Below are 14,960 nucleotides of genomic sequence, written 5' to 3' on the forward strand. Positions count from 1 at the left end.
ATGTCAAGGAATTTGAGTCTGTCTCAGGTGCACCACCTATGTCTAGTACTCGCCAGAGAGAGCTCGGGGAGTGAGAAACAGAGACTAGATGTCAGAGACTACCGCCCATCCTAGGCGAGACAGCACACACGGAGCCCACGGGCCTGCCTCGCTCTGACCATTCTGGGTCCCGCTGACACTGACTGAGGTCTAGTATTTAGAAGGGTCTGGGCTAGGCGCTTTCATGTTCATGGTTTCCTTTGCTCCTTTGGAAAGAAAGCATTATACTTTACCTAAGGGGTAAACCAAAGCCTGGAGGACAAGGGGGGACCAATTGAAGTTGCTCATCCAACCTCCAGGGCCTGAGCTTTTCATCACGGGCTCATCTAGCTTGGGCTTTCTGCCTCCACTGTCCTGACTGCAGGCAGGCAGGATGGCCTCGGCAGGAATGCAGCTGTCTTAGACATCTGTGTCCTGGGAGCATCAGGGGCACTTTGAATCCAGGTCAGAGCAGGCCTCAAATGAGCTCGTTTCTAAAGTGCTCTAAGCTCCTCCGAGAGCAGAAGCTATTTAATTCCAGAGCCTGACTGGTCTCATTGGTGGGACCCTTCAGTGGGGGACATGCTCTGTCACTGCTAGCACCAGGTTGGTGCTTTGGATACACAGGGGGAAATGAGTCTCCAGGGTTCTCTGCCTGCTGTCTTTTCAGCCACAACAAATTAATTTTCAGAAAAACAGAGCTCAACAAAAGAAGAGAGAGGATAGAAATAAAAAACAACCAATCCAACCAGCCTGAAAGAAACACACAGTTTTTGCTGCTGCGTTGCCTTCTGGAAGAAGCAAGGGCTCACGCTGTCTGTTGGGTCTAGAGCCGCAGACCAGGCACCCAGGTGCCCAGCAGGCCCTAGGAGTGGGCAGGGACCAGGTGGAGAGCCCGGGGGTCTGGCTGGAGCCACCTGTAGATAGTCTGGATTTGTTAGCATCTCTCAAAATGAGATCAACTTGATGCTGATTAAAGCTGAGAAACCCCACAAGCCCTGCATGCTGAGTGTCTGACTCTAGGGCCCTTAACAAAGTGTTTTCCCTTTTCATGCTGATCCCTGTGAACTCTGTGCCTCAGTGTGGCTCGCCCATGGGGACAGGGCTGGAAATGGAGGCACAGCTTTCCTCTTGGCCTCTCACTGTCAGAGCTGTCCCAGAGCATCCCAGCAGGAGGGAGGCAAGAATCATTCTCCTCCCACAAGCTGATGTCTGCACATGCAAATGCACGAAGGGCCCTCAGCCTTGAATCAGACTCTCACCCGTTTATGGAGTGCCTACCTGTGCCAGTGCTCCAGAGAAATGGCCTCACGTCACACAACAACTCTGTGAGGCAGCTCGGTGTCACCTGAGATTTATGACGAGGACACTCGGGTTCAGAGAGGGGAAGCAACTTGCCTAAAGTCACACACCTGGCTGTGGGGGCGTCCAGGTGTGCACGCGGGCTCCTGACCTTGGTCTGGAGCACCTACTACCATCAGGAGCTACGGTGTGCGGCTCCAGGGGGACCAATCGACGAGGAGCTCTTGGGTACAAAGTGCCCCTCACAATTCTGCTCAGAGTCTGGATATTTGACCTAGAATGGGAACCTTAAACTTTGGCAGTCGGTGACTCTATGGACCCCTTCACAAAATAATATTTTTAAATATAAAACAAAATACACGAGATTACAAAAAAAGCAATTACATCAAAATACAATTATAAAAAATATTAAAAAACAAATCTGTGGCATAGTAATGTATGTGCTTCTTTATGAATAGAATGAATAACAGATCTAGCAAAGGTTTAATAACTACTGTAATTTTAAGTAGTGATGAGCATAAATAATATTTTGAGATTTCTGCAAAAATAGTAATGTGATATGAAAATACCTGAGATTTAATTTAATTGCTGACAAAGTCACAAGTTACTGCTGTTACCACTGGGTCTGCTGTCTGTATACAAATACATTATAAAAATTATAAAATTATAAAAAATTATAAAATTAAAGGGAATATTAAGTTCCTGTTGGAAGTTAATGAAAACAAAAATGTGATTTTTCTGCCACCGATTGCCCTGACTTCCCTCGGGCCGAGCACGTTACGCGGTTCTGCACACCTTCCCGCAGCGTCGCCTGTTACCATCACGCCCCGACTTCACGGAGACACTGAGTGACCTGCCCAAGGTCACACGGGTCACGGAGGTGATGTGGCAGTCACTTCCGTCCCTCTCTCCCAGGGGGATTCTGCAGTCCTCTCGGGCACAAGGAGCAGTTCTGCCATCACCTTGACTTCAGAATCTTCCTTCCAGAGTTTTCCAGCTGGGCTCCGCCTTTTCTAGTCACTCGCCCTCCTGCAGGGCTTTTGGAGCGCTGGTCCCTCCTCCTCCCGGTCGATGCCTGGTCACCCGTCAGAGGCCCCCTCCTCAAGGAAGCCCTCCTTGAATACAGCCCCACCCCGCTACGTGCGCCCCTGGCTCCGGGCGCCTCCTCCTCAGTGTCGCTCACCGTGGCCGGTGACCCTCTACCCGTGCGACTACTACCAGGCTTCTCTGGCTAGGACGCGCGCGTGGGGCCCCACTCGGCCCGGTTTTGGTCACCGAGGACTCCCCACCCCCAGCGTGTGCCGGGCACAGCGCGGTGCTCAGCAACTGCGCACGCGCGAGCGGCCGGGGAGCGCTCGGCCGGCCCAGCCCCACGGACGAAACTCACTTCCTCCCCCGGCCGCGCACTTCCGGTCCCCCTCCCCCCAGGTTGCCATGGAGCCGGTCGCCGGCTCGGCCACCCTATGGATTAAACGGGCCCCTTTGTGTCCCGGCCTCTGGGTCGTCATCCTTTCTCTCTCTGAATCTCCTCCAGTTTTTTCAAACGTGGCTTCTGCTTTGAACTCCCAGGGCTCGGCGCTCCGGGAAGCGCGTGAGAGGAGCCGGGAGGCCCGCCGGCCGCTCCCTTCCAGGCCCGCTCGGTGGGCGCCCGCGGGCCCAAGCCCGGCGTGGGGCGGCACCGACGCTTACGCCGCGGCAAACGGTGTCCGCCAGGGCGCGTGAAGTGCTCTCCCCAGAACAGCTGCTTTCGTGAGGACATTTACCTGCGGACCGCAGAGCCCGTCCCGACCTGCTGCCTCGGCGTCCCTGTGGCCGCGCTGACCACGAGGGAGCTCGGCGGGGACCCCGGCTCCCCAGTCTGCCGGGCTCGGAGTGGGCACAGGGCTCTCCTTGCCTTTGCGGGTCCTCTCCACCCCAGCTGGGTTCAACTTAGTCTGTACTTTGCTGTTTTGCTGCCTGGCATCTAGGCAAATAGCAGAGAAAAATAAAATATCACCTGCCCGGCTGCACTCCCAAAGAACCGATATGGAGGTCTTCCCAGAGTCAGACATTTCATTCAATTCCTTGCTTTGACCCCGCTGGATCACTCTAAAGAATGACAGTATTGCCTGCTCTGAGGTGAGGAAAACAGCGACGCACTCTAGAGGATGTTCATTGCAACCAGTTTTGAAAGTCGCCCTAACGTATTTCTGAAACCGTTCAAATGTATGGCTGCCCCATTAGGCAGCAGGGCACATCCCAGAGTGAGCGCTTGGAAGCTGGTAGCGATCATTTAGGTGTATAGGGCTGGGTTTGTGTCATTTTCTTTGACTTACACCTGCGTAAGGGAAAAGGGTTCCAGGTGTGGGAAGGAGATGCCCGCACCGCAGGTCGTACAGAGGAGTTATTTTCTTCCTGTCTTTACCTGAACTACCCCCCAAAAGGAGCTGGCACTGCCTTGTCATAGGATTGCCACTGGGGTTAAGTTCCAATAAATGGCACAATGTAAGAGCACTGGGTTTAGAATTAGACTGACTTGCGTTCAGTCTTAGCTGCTGCGTGACCCTGGGGGCAGCGTTACAGTGTCTCATCTGCAAAGTGGGCACAGTATCACTTAGCTTGAAGGATTGCTACGGGCATGAAATGAAAGGGAGGATGCGCAGCATTTTGCACAGTGCATGTCACGTGGTAAACCTTCGTTTAAACGGCAATGATTTAGAAAGCACTTCATCCAGCGCTTTGTCACACTCTGGCTCGGTGCTTGCAGTTTACCCAGTGCTTCTGCACACAGGGTCCCGGTCAATCCCGACACCCACCCTGTAGAGGGCACAGTCTTTCCCCCACTCCGAGCTGAGGAGGAATGCTAGCAAGGTAGTGTGACCTGCTCCAGGTGACTTAGGTGGTGGCTGGGAGGACAGTCCTCCAAGGCAGGCCTACTGGCCTCACCGGAGGTGACTTTCCCTATGCCGAACCTTGCTCTCTCCTAAGGAGGCATCGTGGAAGTCGCTGCATAAGGGCATCTCGATTTCTTAGAATGTGGTAGCATAAAAGAAAATGAGATTCTAAAAATGAGTGTGGTTGTCCAGTGTGATTTGTAGATGGCAGGGGCAGGACTGGGGGAGGCAGGGGAGGCCCTGGAGGAACAAACTGGAAGGAAGCCTCCCTTCAGGTGAAGACGTGCCCTGGCCGGCCCCAAGAGCAGCGCCTCCTCGCTCTGCACCTTGCCCAGGCCCGCACACGAGCCCTGCAGGTGCTTTCAGGAACGCCCGGGTCAACAGAAGCTTCTGGGAGGATGCACAACCTTTAAGGGTGGTGACTTTGAAAGGCATCCCATTTGGATGCTTAAGTTCTAAGAGTTTTAGTTTATTTTTATTTTTTTAAGATAAGAGCTGAGCCAGACTGAGCAATTTGGAACCAGGACGCAAGTGCGGGCCGTTGACTGGGAGGTGAGTCCAGGAAGCAGCTGTGAAGGGGGCAGAGAGTGAGACGGGAATGAGGAAGAGCCAGCGGGAGGGATGCTGCCGCAGCCACTGCTGTGATTGCCCTGCCCCTTCCCGGAGGTGTACAGGGTGCCTCTCAGTTTTACCCCTGGAGGGCAGGAGGCTGGAGGGTCGATCTGCCTGTCCCTGTCCCCCACTGGTAGAGGGTGCCTCGAGCAGCAGTAGCTCTTGGACACTTCCAGGGCACACCTGTGTGCAGGCTGAGGGGACTTCCACCGCTCTGGTGCAGGCTCTGCCGTAGAAAGCAGAGAGATGGAAGCAGGAGGAGAGGCTGAGCTCCCACAACTGTCCAGGCCACTTTGGGCTAAAATCAGAGGTGGACCAACAGGATGCACCAGAGGCACTATTAGCAAAGCCAAGAGAATTTTTCTGCGTTTCATAAAAGGCAAAGAGTAAAGGTCACACGACAAGGAAACAGATGTAAAAAGGAATCAATTTGTGTGCACACCACTCTTGAATTAATGGCTTTTGCTAATCACTCCTAGTTGATTGAAAAGATCTTGGTTAATCTTTTTGACCAAGATTCATCCCCTGGATTGCACAGGCATTAAGATTCCAGATCAGAAGCAGGGTAAGCTGTTTGCCTTCAAGACATGATTTCGAGGGCCTCAGGGTGGTCTTGTGCCCAACACTACGTTCATAACTGCCCGGGAGTTACTTAAAATCCTTGCCTTGTAGAACAGCTTCTTGCATTGGGAAGGCGCCTCGTTCATGTGTTCATTCACACAGTCACTCACCAAGAAATAGGGAACAAGAACCTACTAGGACCAGGGACAAGCATGGGCGCTGAGGTGGGATCACAACAGCTTTGAAGCGCCTGCAGTGTGCACAGCAAGAGAGGAAATAAATGCACACATGAACGGCTTTACATAAGAAGGTGAACTATGACCAAATACTAAATGAGCATCCCTGAGTCAGATGAGTGCAGTGGGAACACAGAGGGAAGGTTCCAGAAGGCTGGAGTTGCCAAGAAAGGATATTGGAAAGAAGTGAGTTTTGACTTGAACCTTGAAAGATGTGTACAGTCTTTCCACAGTTGATTCCTTTAACCACATGGACACTCTGCCTCTTGGTTTTTCTTTCAGATTAAACCTCTCAAGGTACAAAAAGAAATCCAAGAGTGTGGCAGTGACGCTGTGCTATGATCTTTAAACTTTGGTTGCCTGATTAAAGAAAAGCAAAAACATCATCCTGTTACTGGTGGAAATCACATCACTGGCATGTTTGGAAGTCACTCATGAAAGAACAACTCTTGCTAATCACTCCTAGTTGACATTTATCATAGGTACGTGTTACAAGATGAATTCTGTCACCAGTGCTGGCAGCTTCTCACCAAGTCCCACCAGCAGCTGCAAATATTCATTAATAATATTTTGTTTGGGTTCCCACTTGCCACTTTCCATCCTTCTGCTACATATGCATGAACAGCATCATTACCAGGTGGCACCCACAGAACGGAACACAAAGGCAACTTGGAAATTTTAATGAAAACAGCTGTTGAGAAACGCCATTATCCCATGCATGCTACAATAAATAGCATTAACATTTCTAAGTGACAGGCCTCTGAATTGGACTGCAAGGAGCTCACATTTACAATTAAATGAGAGACTTATCCCTTTGCATCCCTGGATTCTACAGGTGGCTTGGTGACAGTCATCTCTTAGTGTTTCCACTTTAGTGTGGCTATTAAGAGTCAGCTAAGCAGGGATTGGACAGGCAGGCACTTAGAAAGGTGTTAGTGCCAGATGCACTCATTGTCTACCCACCCAGATGCAGAACTAACCTAGCAGAGCAGCAGAATGTGAAAGCTCTCAAAATGATTTCTTCTCAAGCAGTGCACTCCCTGTGCCAAGGAGGGGCATCATTGTTTATGTCACTAATGACTGCATCCTGGGCATCGTGGGCCTCTGTGCATTTTCCCTGGTCCTTCATTAGAGCAGTCAGAAGAAAGATCACATAATCACCAGCATGTTGCTTCATGGGTACAGAGTATGGCCACATCTGCCTTCATATATGTGAATAATACCACCCTGGGTATTATTATCACCCAGATTTTACAGCTGCTGAACCTTAGCATAGCGATTAGGAGCACAGACCGTGGATCATAGGAGATTAGGTGGAAGCTTGGCACTGCCACATAACTAGCTCTCTGGTCTTAAGCAAATTGTTTATTCTGTATGGGTCCCACTATCTGCATCTGTAAAACCGACAGTGGTATTTACTTTTGGGTTGTTGGGTAAGGATCAAACGTCTGGCATGATGCTCACTGGTAGCTCTTGGCTCAGGCTCACCTATTCACTGGTGTAAGATCACCTTCACCAAGCTGATGTTCTAAGAGGGGGTGACAGCCAGAGAAATGCGGGACTCAGTGAATTAAGTCAGAGCACAGCTTTCTGGGAGGCTATGCTCAGTATTTGTTAAATCTTTCTCTCTCTTTCCCCACCCCTCTCCTCTCTTCTTTCTCCACCCATCCTCTTTTATTCTGAATAGCCACATCTCAGCCATCAGGTGAAATCTGCCCAGCCTGAATGCATTCTTTGAACCATTTTCTTCAAACAAACAGGTATGTATGATTCAGAGTACCGAGACACCTTAAAAGCAATAAATGCAAACCTCCTTAATTGACTCAGCAATTGCTGAATGTGTCCCTGAATGACTTTAACACCAAATTTGTAACTTGGAAAGGGCTTACATATAACAGAAAATATGTACTTTCTGTTTTTTTTTTTTTTTAAGTGTATTGGGCCTATAGTATTTCCTGGGGGAATTCTAATACCTTCCTATTACAGTACTAACCTGAAGTTGTAAGTTTACAACTCCAGATGATGGTTAGACCCAGGAGGTGGCCAGAGGACTAATGACAAGTCCATAGAATTGGCTGAAGCTTTGAAATGTCTTATTATTTGCAAAACATTGTTTACAAATTGCCTCCATGGTATATAACGGTTGACATGCACATACCAGTGCACCTATCTAAACTGTACAAATGATTTGCTCCTTGAGTCTTTATATTTAATTGGTTTTACACTATTTAAATCTTTGAAACTCTAAAAAATTAAAAGTTATTTCCCTCCATTCAGTATTTCTGCACTTACTTTGAAGATGAGGAAAATGAGGCACATGTCCCAGATTCCATAGCAAGAGGGAGCTGGGATGGGACGATAGGGCAGAATCAACACAGGTGTGTACACCGTGTGAACAGACATCTCTTTGGCTCAGTGCTGTGTGAAACGTGCACACACAACATCTACTAGCGTCAGGCAGAGGGGATGATGTACGTGTGTTTTGAAAGTGAAGTCTGACCATGCTTATATACTTGGGGGACGGATGTGATGGGGACAACGAACAAGCAAACATGTGAAAGTTATAACTGCCGTAAGATAAACTTGCCCCTGTAGGGAGATCCCGAAAGTGCATGCACATAAAGGCAGCCCCTCCCTCCCCCAGTGGCTGAGATTATCCTGCAGGAAGCTTGAGGCTGGGGGGTCTTTCTAGGCAGCAGGTTCTTGCACCTTCAAATCGACTCAGAGCCAGCACACCACACCTCACCATGGCAGACCCACGTCGAGTGAACTTGCAGTGCTCCTGCAGGCTCTTCCCTCAGAAGCAGCGTTAGGTTTGCATGCTAGACATGTCTCAATGAGCAGATTCGGATTCTGAAAGGGTCAGTGTGGCCCGGGACACAGCAGCTGGGGAAACAGGAAACCTATTCCTTTTTGGTCTGGACTCCTTCCCTGTGCTCTGATTCTTTAAGGACCTAACAGTGCTTGTTTCTGTGTGGTGCACAGATGGCATATTCCTTTTAACATGGAGTTGTTCAAGTAGACTTCCCTGTGGTGCACAGATCAAGCTATGTTACAACAGTGTGCAAGGTCTGCACTGAAGCGTCCCGCAGCAGAGAATCCCGAGTTTCAGGCTGCCACGTCACCTTCACATCAACTGACTGTTCGCATACGGCTGTCCACGGACTCTTCTCACCACTGTTATCCTCATAATAGGATCATTTGAGTTCTCTCATCTGGACTGCTAGATGCTCATCTCCAGCTATTTCAAACAGGAGTGATTAACCACCCAGCACCAGCCTTCCTCCTGCAAAAGGCACGAGGAGAAAGCAAACTTGCCTTCATGGGGGCCCAGTCTTCCCTTCGCTCCGCACAGTCCTTTATTTGCAAAGGAAACAAGCACGAGAACAGGGGCACCCACACATTACAGCAAAGCACACAGATACCTTATGGCAACCTGGAGTCGCTGGCGGCTCCAAGACCAGTGTGCGCACTGCAGGCCTGCGCAGCTGTGCCCCCGGGGACAGAGAGATACACTTGACGGACTGCCTGCACACCACTTGACACGTGTCCGTCGCTGCCTGCCCCTCTGGGGCTCCACTCAATCAGCGGCCTTCCACGCAGACTGCCAGGGAGCGGAGTCGCGGAGTGTTTCCTCACGCCGAAACTGCAAACTGGAATTCCTTCGTGAAGACAGCTGGCGCCAAGCCAACGTGTACGAAGAATGTAGCCTCACACCGTTCGCCCCAGCACAGCACGGCTCCAGGCAGGCGGCCAGTGCCGACACGCAGCTCTCTGCTGTCCCACAGACCCTCCTTTCAGACCCTACGCAGACGGCCGCCCCTTCCAGAGGGTCACATGTCTCTTGGCTCATAGGTTTACAGGTCTGCTTAGGTCTTACACTCCTGAGAATGAGGCTCGGCCCACATCTGACTCCAGACTTGTGAGAGACAGTTAACACCCTGCTGCTTCCCGAGGCTTTATCCCTTCAAAACCCTGCATTTTATTCCAGCCCGGACGGTCCACCACACCTTTTCTCATGACTGCTTTTGTTCTCAGTATCCCTGCCTCCAAATGCATCCACCCAAATGTATAAGTATTTGGGAAAAAAATTGTTTTCTGTTCTTTTAAGATTTTTTCCTACTTTATAATTATGTACCAGGAGTAGCTAAAATGCCACCATTGAACGTACTGCAAGACACACTAAATTTTCACTTGTGGTTTGAGGCCGGTTCACCTGCAGCTCCTGGAGCCGCTCTTTAGGGTCTTGGGATGCCAGCGTTTGATCCTTACTTTGCAGGCTGGGCACTGAGGCCCCCACAGCTCATGGGACCCAGGATCTGGGTGGGTGTATGATTTCTTCCCGGGGTTTACCTTTCACATGACTGCAGCCACCAGCATGGGTCAAAGCTAGGCTGAAGCTACTAAGGTATCATGGTTAATGCCTTATCCAATTTAAGCCTAGGAGAAAAGCTCGAATCTTAGATGCAATGTGGAAGTGATTTGTCTTTTCAGAAGCCCCAAGAATCCCCTCCTTCAGCCTCTGGCTCCCGGCAGGAAAGAGAGCAAACCCATGACACTATAGATCATATCGGCTGCTCACTGTAGAGCAAAAATTAGAAATTAGATCACTCAAGAGCACTGTCAATGCCATTACTGAAAATTATTTTGGGAAGCTATTGGTTTGAAACTCCGCCGTCTAAGAGTCTTTCCCTGTCCCAGTCTGAAGGACAAGAGAACTCTCATGACGGGAGGCTCAGCAGCCACGTCCCTGCAGTCCTAACTCAGTGGCGTGCGCCATGCCAGGCCACACAGAATGGCACTGCCAGAGCACTCTCCCACGTGCAGCTGGCAGAGTGGCCCCAGTCTGTGCCACCATCCCAGACACGCTGGGAACACTCCACAGCTGGCACCAATTAGAAGCTGCGCGCAAGCAAATCATCGCCTTTTTGCGAGTGTTCCTCCTACTGATGATGCTTAGAGCATAGCAGCTCCACCCACACGACAACAAACACAGGACAACAAACAGACGCAGGCACAAAACAGGTGATCCAGTTGTGTATTTTGCAGTGGCTTTCCTGGCACCTCCCTACTTTCCATAATTTTCTTTGAAATTGTCTGTTTCTCTCAAAGTAGAGTTTTCCAAACCAAATCCTTTGAATAATTTTCACTGGGTTGAATTCCCCTGTAGACTGTTTAATAATGTCACCACATGGAGGAAAAATGCAAATCAAGGAATAGCTGCTTTGGGCTTTACACCTCCTAGGAAATAATTTTCTCCTACCAACATCATTGACATGCCCAGGAAAGCAATACGGTACCTGCTCAGGCTTAAGAACGTTCTTTGACTGCTCGTGGATGCTGAGATCCATCCAGCCTGGGGATTCATGGGCTGGTAGAAACTTCCTAAGTGTCTGATGTCCTGGACTTGGATGGAAGGTAAGAATTCTATTAAAACAAACTAAACATCAGCCAGAAAGAAAAAGACAAGCAGACAGAAAGATCCAAACTCCTTACAAATCCAAACAAAAATGGATTTCCCCATCACATAAAAAAAAAAATAAACCCAACTAGAATTTATTCAACACCAACTAAGTGCTTGATCCTATAGGTGCTGAGTGTTGGAGGCAAAATGAGTATTCAGACGTGGTCCCCAGCTCCGAGGCGGTTACACTATGACCAGTGAGGACAGAGGCACGGACACAGTGCTGTGGGGGCCCCGAGGGGACGCGGCTTCCACGTGAAGGAGAGCTGCACGGGATGGTGGTGCTGCCAAGAATTTAACCTTGTGCGAAGAGAGGTCTGGCCTTTGCCAGTGTTTCTAGTGCCTTCGTTTGCTTTGGGGACTTGGGGCACACTTGGATAGTCTCACAGTGTGACCTAAGGTGAGGGCTTGGGTCATTGGACGTCGGTGGACTGGAGACTGAGATCCACCAGGGCGGCAGCGCGTGGTGCATCAGTCCTGCTGAGCGGTGGGCCCAGGGAGACAGCGCTGCGGCTGGTCACTCCTCACGCGCATCGTTACGCGCTGACGCAGTGACAGCAACAGGCCCTGACGCTCCACGTTCTGTCCTTCCCCAGGCTCTGCCCTGTGCTCTTCTTTCCTTTGGCTAATTTTAATCCTTTCCCTGTACTAAACCCGAACTATGAGTATAGTAGCTTTCAGTGAGTTCTGTGAATCCTTCTAGAAAATTAGTGAACTTGAGGGTGGTTTGGGGAACCTCCTGAACTTGCAGTTAACGTCAGAAGTGATGTGGTCTCTTGTTCCTCGTAACAGCACAGCTGGTGTAACTCACACGAGGATGAACCCGAGTTTGTCAGGGAGAGAATAAAGGTGCCCCAGGATAACTGTCCCATCTTTAAGGTTCTTGCCTGGTATAAATGCTCGCTGCGAGAAAGCCTTAATAAACAGCCTTCGTCCCCTACCAGGACGCTAAGGTGTGTGGTAGGGGCCCGAGCCGCGCAGATATGAGGAAAGCAAACGAAGTGCCTGAACGCACGTTAAACCAAACTGTTCAAAAAGTCTTTATGGTATTGACAATCTGGTAAAGATGCCTGTCAGACTCCCAGAGGATGGAGCTATTACTTTTTTCTTATTCACCAAATGAAAAAATGTGGTAGCAGGAAGGCCAGCCAGCTTTCTCTTTACATACCTGACTTGTGGAGAGAAGAGAAAATGTTCATAGATTTTGCAAAATGAGTCAAAAAAAAGTTATGACCTCCCAGTGCACAAGATGGACATTCCCAGAGGGAAGAGCATGCAGGTGTTTCACGGTGAGATTCCGCCCGGGGCTCCCCCTTCAGGAAGCTCGCCCTGCACCCGCTGGCCGGGCAGGCTGCACACAGGGCTCACGACACCCGACACCCGACACCCGTGGGCTCCCCCGCAGCTCCCAGACTGGCCTGGGCCGTGTTTCCGTACTTTCAGTCCCTCACACGATGATGAACCTGACCTATGGGAGGTGTCCAGTATTTTTTTGGTTGAATGGATGAACAAAACAACACCTTCAGAGCAGTGTGCTTTAGAGGAAGGAACAGAAGTTTTGGAGTAAAAGGCCAATTGGGTTCAAATCCAATCTCGGTTTTTAACAAGTGTGTGGCCTTGGGCAAATGACAACTTTATCTAAAACCCAGTTGATTCAACTGTGAAATGGGTTTAACATAACCAGCCTCTGAAGCCCGAGGGGACAACCCTGTGAGCACACTTCCTGCGCCTGACAGCTGGCAGACCTTCAACAATATCAATGCCTGTGCTTTTCCCTTGAGTGCAAGAAAAAAAAAAAAACTTTCAAATATAGCTCAGATAATATTTCAAAACCCTGAATTAAAAATTATGAACCTGTTACGTGAGGATGTTTCTAGACTCGGAGTGCGAACAGAAACCCAGTGAACTGACGGGCGGGAGTCTATCTTGGGGTGACTTTCACAATATTAGCGATTACAAGGGAATCGGGTCTCGTCTGGAACACAGGTCCAGATTTGAAGGAAATCCCCTTCCCGCCCCTCCTGATGGCAGTGGTCATACAGGAGCTCTGCTGGGAAAGTTCCAGAGCAACAGGGAATGATGCTCCACGCTCTCTGAAGTGCAGTGCAGGCAGGCTAACAAAAGTAATTTCACAAACAACGTCAGGGGTCTGGCAATGGTATTTCAGCGACAAACTTTTGTGATCAGATGTGATTTTGCCAAAACAGAGCGCCACCTCTCACACTGGCAGCTCTGTTGACTTCACACGGGACAAGCACTTGTCCCTTTCCAACAACTCACAGTCTGCAGCCAGGAATCTGCCCTATCGCTTGGTACTCCTGAAGCCCGAAAGAGCCACCATTTACAGAACTGCATCTAGGATATAATCTGTAGTTAAATGCACAGTTGATTTATCATTATCTTGGGTTATTTGGAATTCACATTATTTATGTTGACTAATCCTTTCCCCAGACCTTTAAGTCATTGCCCATCATCCCTCCAACACATAATAATAACAAAAAAATCTTTTTTTAACTCAACATTATATTTGGACATCATCTGTCTGAAAGGTAATAAGATACAGCAACTGCAATGATTGAAATGAAGGGAAAAATTGTTAACATAATAGAGGTTTCTACTGGGCATGCTTTAAATCAATGTGCAGAAGCAATTTAAACGACTCCTCCTGTCATCATGTTTAAAACACATTGATTTCTCTCTTCTTTTCCCCCTGTGGTTTTTATCTCTTAGGCTGTTTTTCCCCTTCCTGCAGATTTGGATAGCAAGCCGCAGGCAGAGAAACCTCAAGACAGTGACTGGCTGACATGACCTGAGGGACACAATGCCCTCTGGAATATTTCTAATAAATCCAGGGGAAGAACAAATTTCTGCCATGCTCCCACATCTGATAGACTGAAAATAAATTGCGCCACCTCTGGAGAAACCAAGATGACCTGCTTTGATATTTCTTTTCTGTTAATAGCTAACAGGTGAGAGAGGGTGTTTGTGGTTGTATTTCTTAAAGAATCCCCTCTGATCCAATGTGACTGTAAACACCAGGTCCACATTCAGTGTGGAATATGAGTTCAGGGGCTAAAAATAAATATGAATATTTTTGCATATAGATGTATATGTATTTTTTCCCTTTAATTCTAAAATTATTATCCTGGAGAATGGTAAGTGGAATTTTTTCCTAGCAGTGAATTTTCAGTGTTATCAGCTGTCAGGTTGGAAAAATGTATGGCAGTAATAAAGGGGGGAAATATATGATCCATAAATAAAGAAAAACGGGACTTGTTTGGCATTATAAAGTTTTAATGCCTTTAGGTAGCAAAGGCTCCAAACAAATTCCCTTCCTTTAAATCTTCCCATGCTCGCTTCAGATCGTGTCCCTCACGTTCCTGCTGCGGAGGCTGTGAGGGTGCTCGGGCTGCAGAGCCCGCACGCCGGGCAGGGGCGGCACAGCCGCGGCCACAGCACGCCTGCTCTCTTCTCGCCAGGGTCAGGGGAAGAGCACGTCAGGCTCATAGCCGGCGCAAGTCACGAGAAAGCTTATCACGCAAACAACTTCCACGGAAAGTGACTTTTTGTCTCTAAGAATTTCTATATGCTGCTGAAAAATGGTGATCAAGATCATCAATATTTATGGATCATGTACAACAGGCCAGGGTCAGGGTTGGGTGCTATAATATGGGGGCAAATAAGACATGGCACCTGCCTCCGGACAGCACGTTCTCTTTTTTGGGGGGAGAAAGACAAGGCACCCCGAGAGGCTGCTGAACTAATCTAGAACGGCGTTTACCTGCAACAGGTGGACAGTGAACATTAGCTAGGTAGAGGAATATGAATGTAAGGTTTTCATTCATTAACTCTGGGAATGTGGAAGGCACTGAAAAGTTTGGGTTCCTTTTGTTT

At 49.1% G+C, this 14,960-nt stretch overlaps 1 protein-coding gene and 1 long non-coding RNA gene across 2 annotated transcripts in view; one reads left to right on the top strand and one right to left on the bottom strand.

Moving 5' to 3' along the window:
• KIRREL3 (kirre like nephrin family adhesion molecule 3) overlaps positions 1-14,960 on the bottom strand; it is a 512,553-nt gene that overhangs the window by 354,845 nt on the left and 142,748 nt on the right. The gene's annotated exons all lie outside the window — the stretch shown is intronic.
• LOC123642618 lies at positions 6,015-13,870 on the top strand. Its single transcript, XR_006736495.1, has 3 exons — positions 6,015-6,084; positions 7,290-7,362; positions 13,797-13,870. It is a non-coding gene; the product is annotated as an uncharacterized LOC123642618 (long non-coding RNA).

The sequence above is a fragment of the Lemur catta genome, chromosome 7, assembly GCF_020740605.2.
Source record: "Lemur catta isolate mLemCat1 chromosome 7, mLemCat1.pri, whole genome shotgun sequence".
In the NCBI taxonomy this organism is placed as follows: Eukaryota; Metazoa; Chordata; class Mammalia; order Primates; family Lemuridae; genus Lemur; species Lemur catta.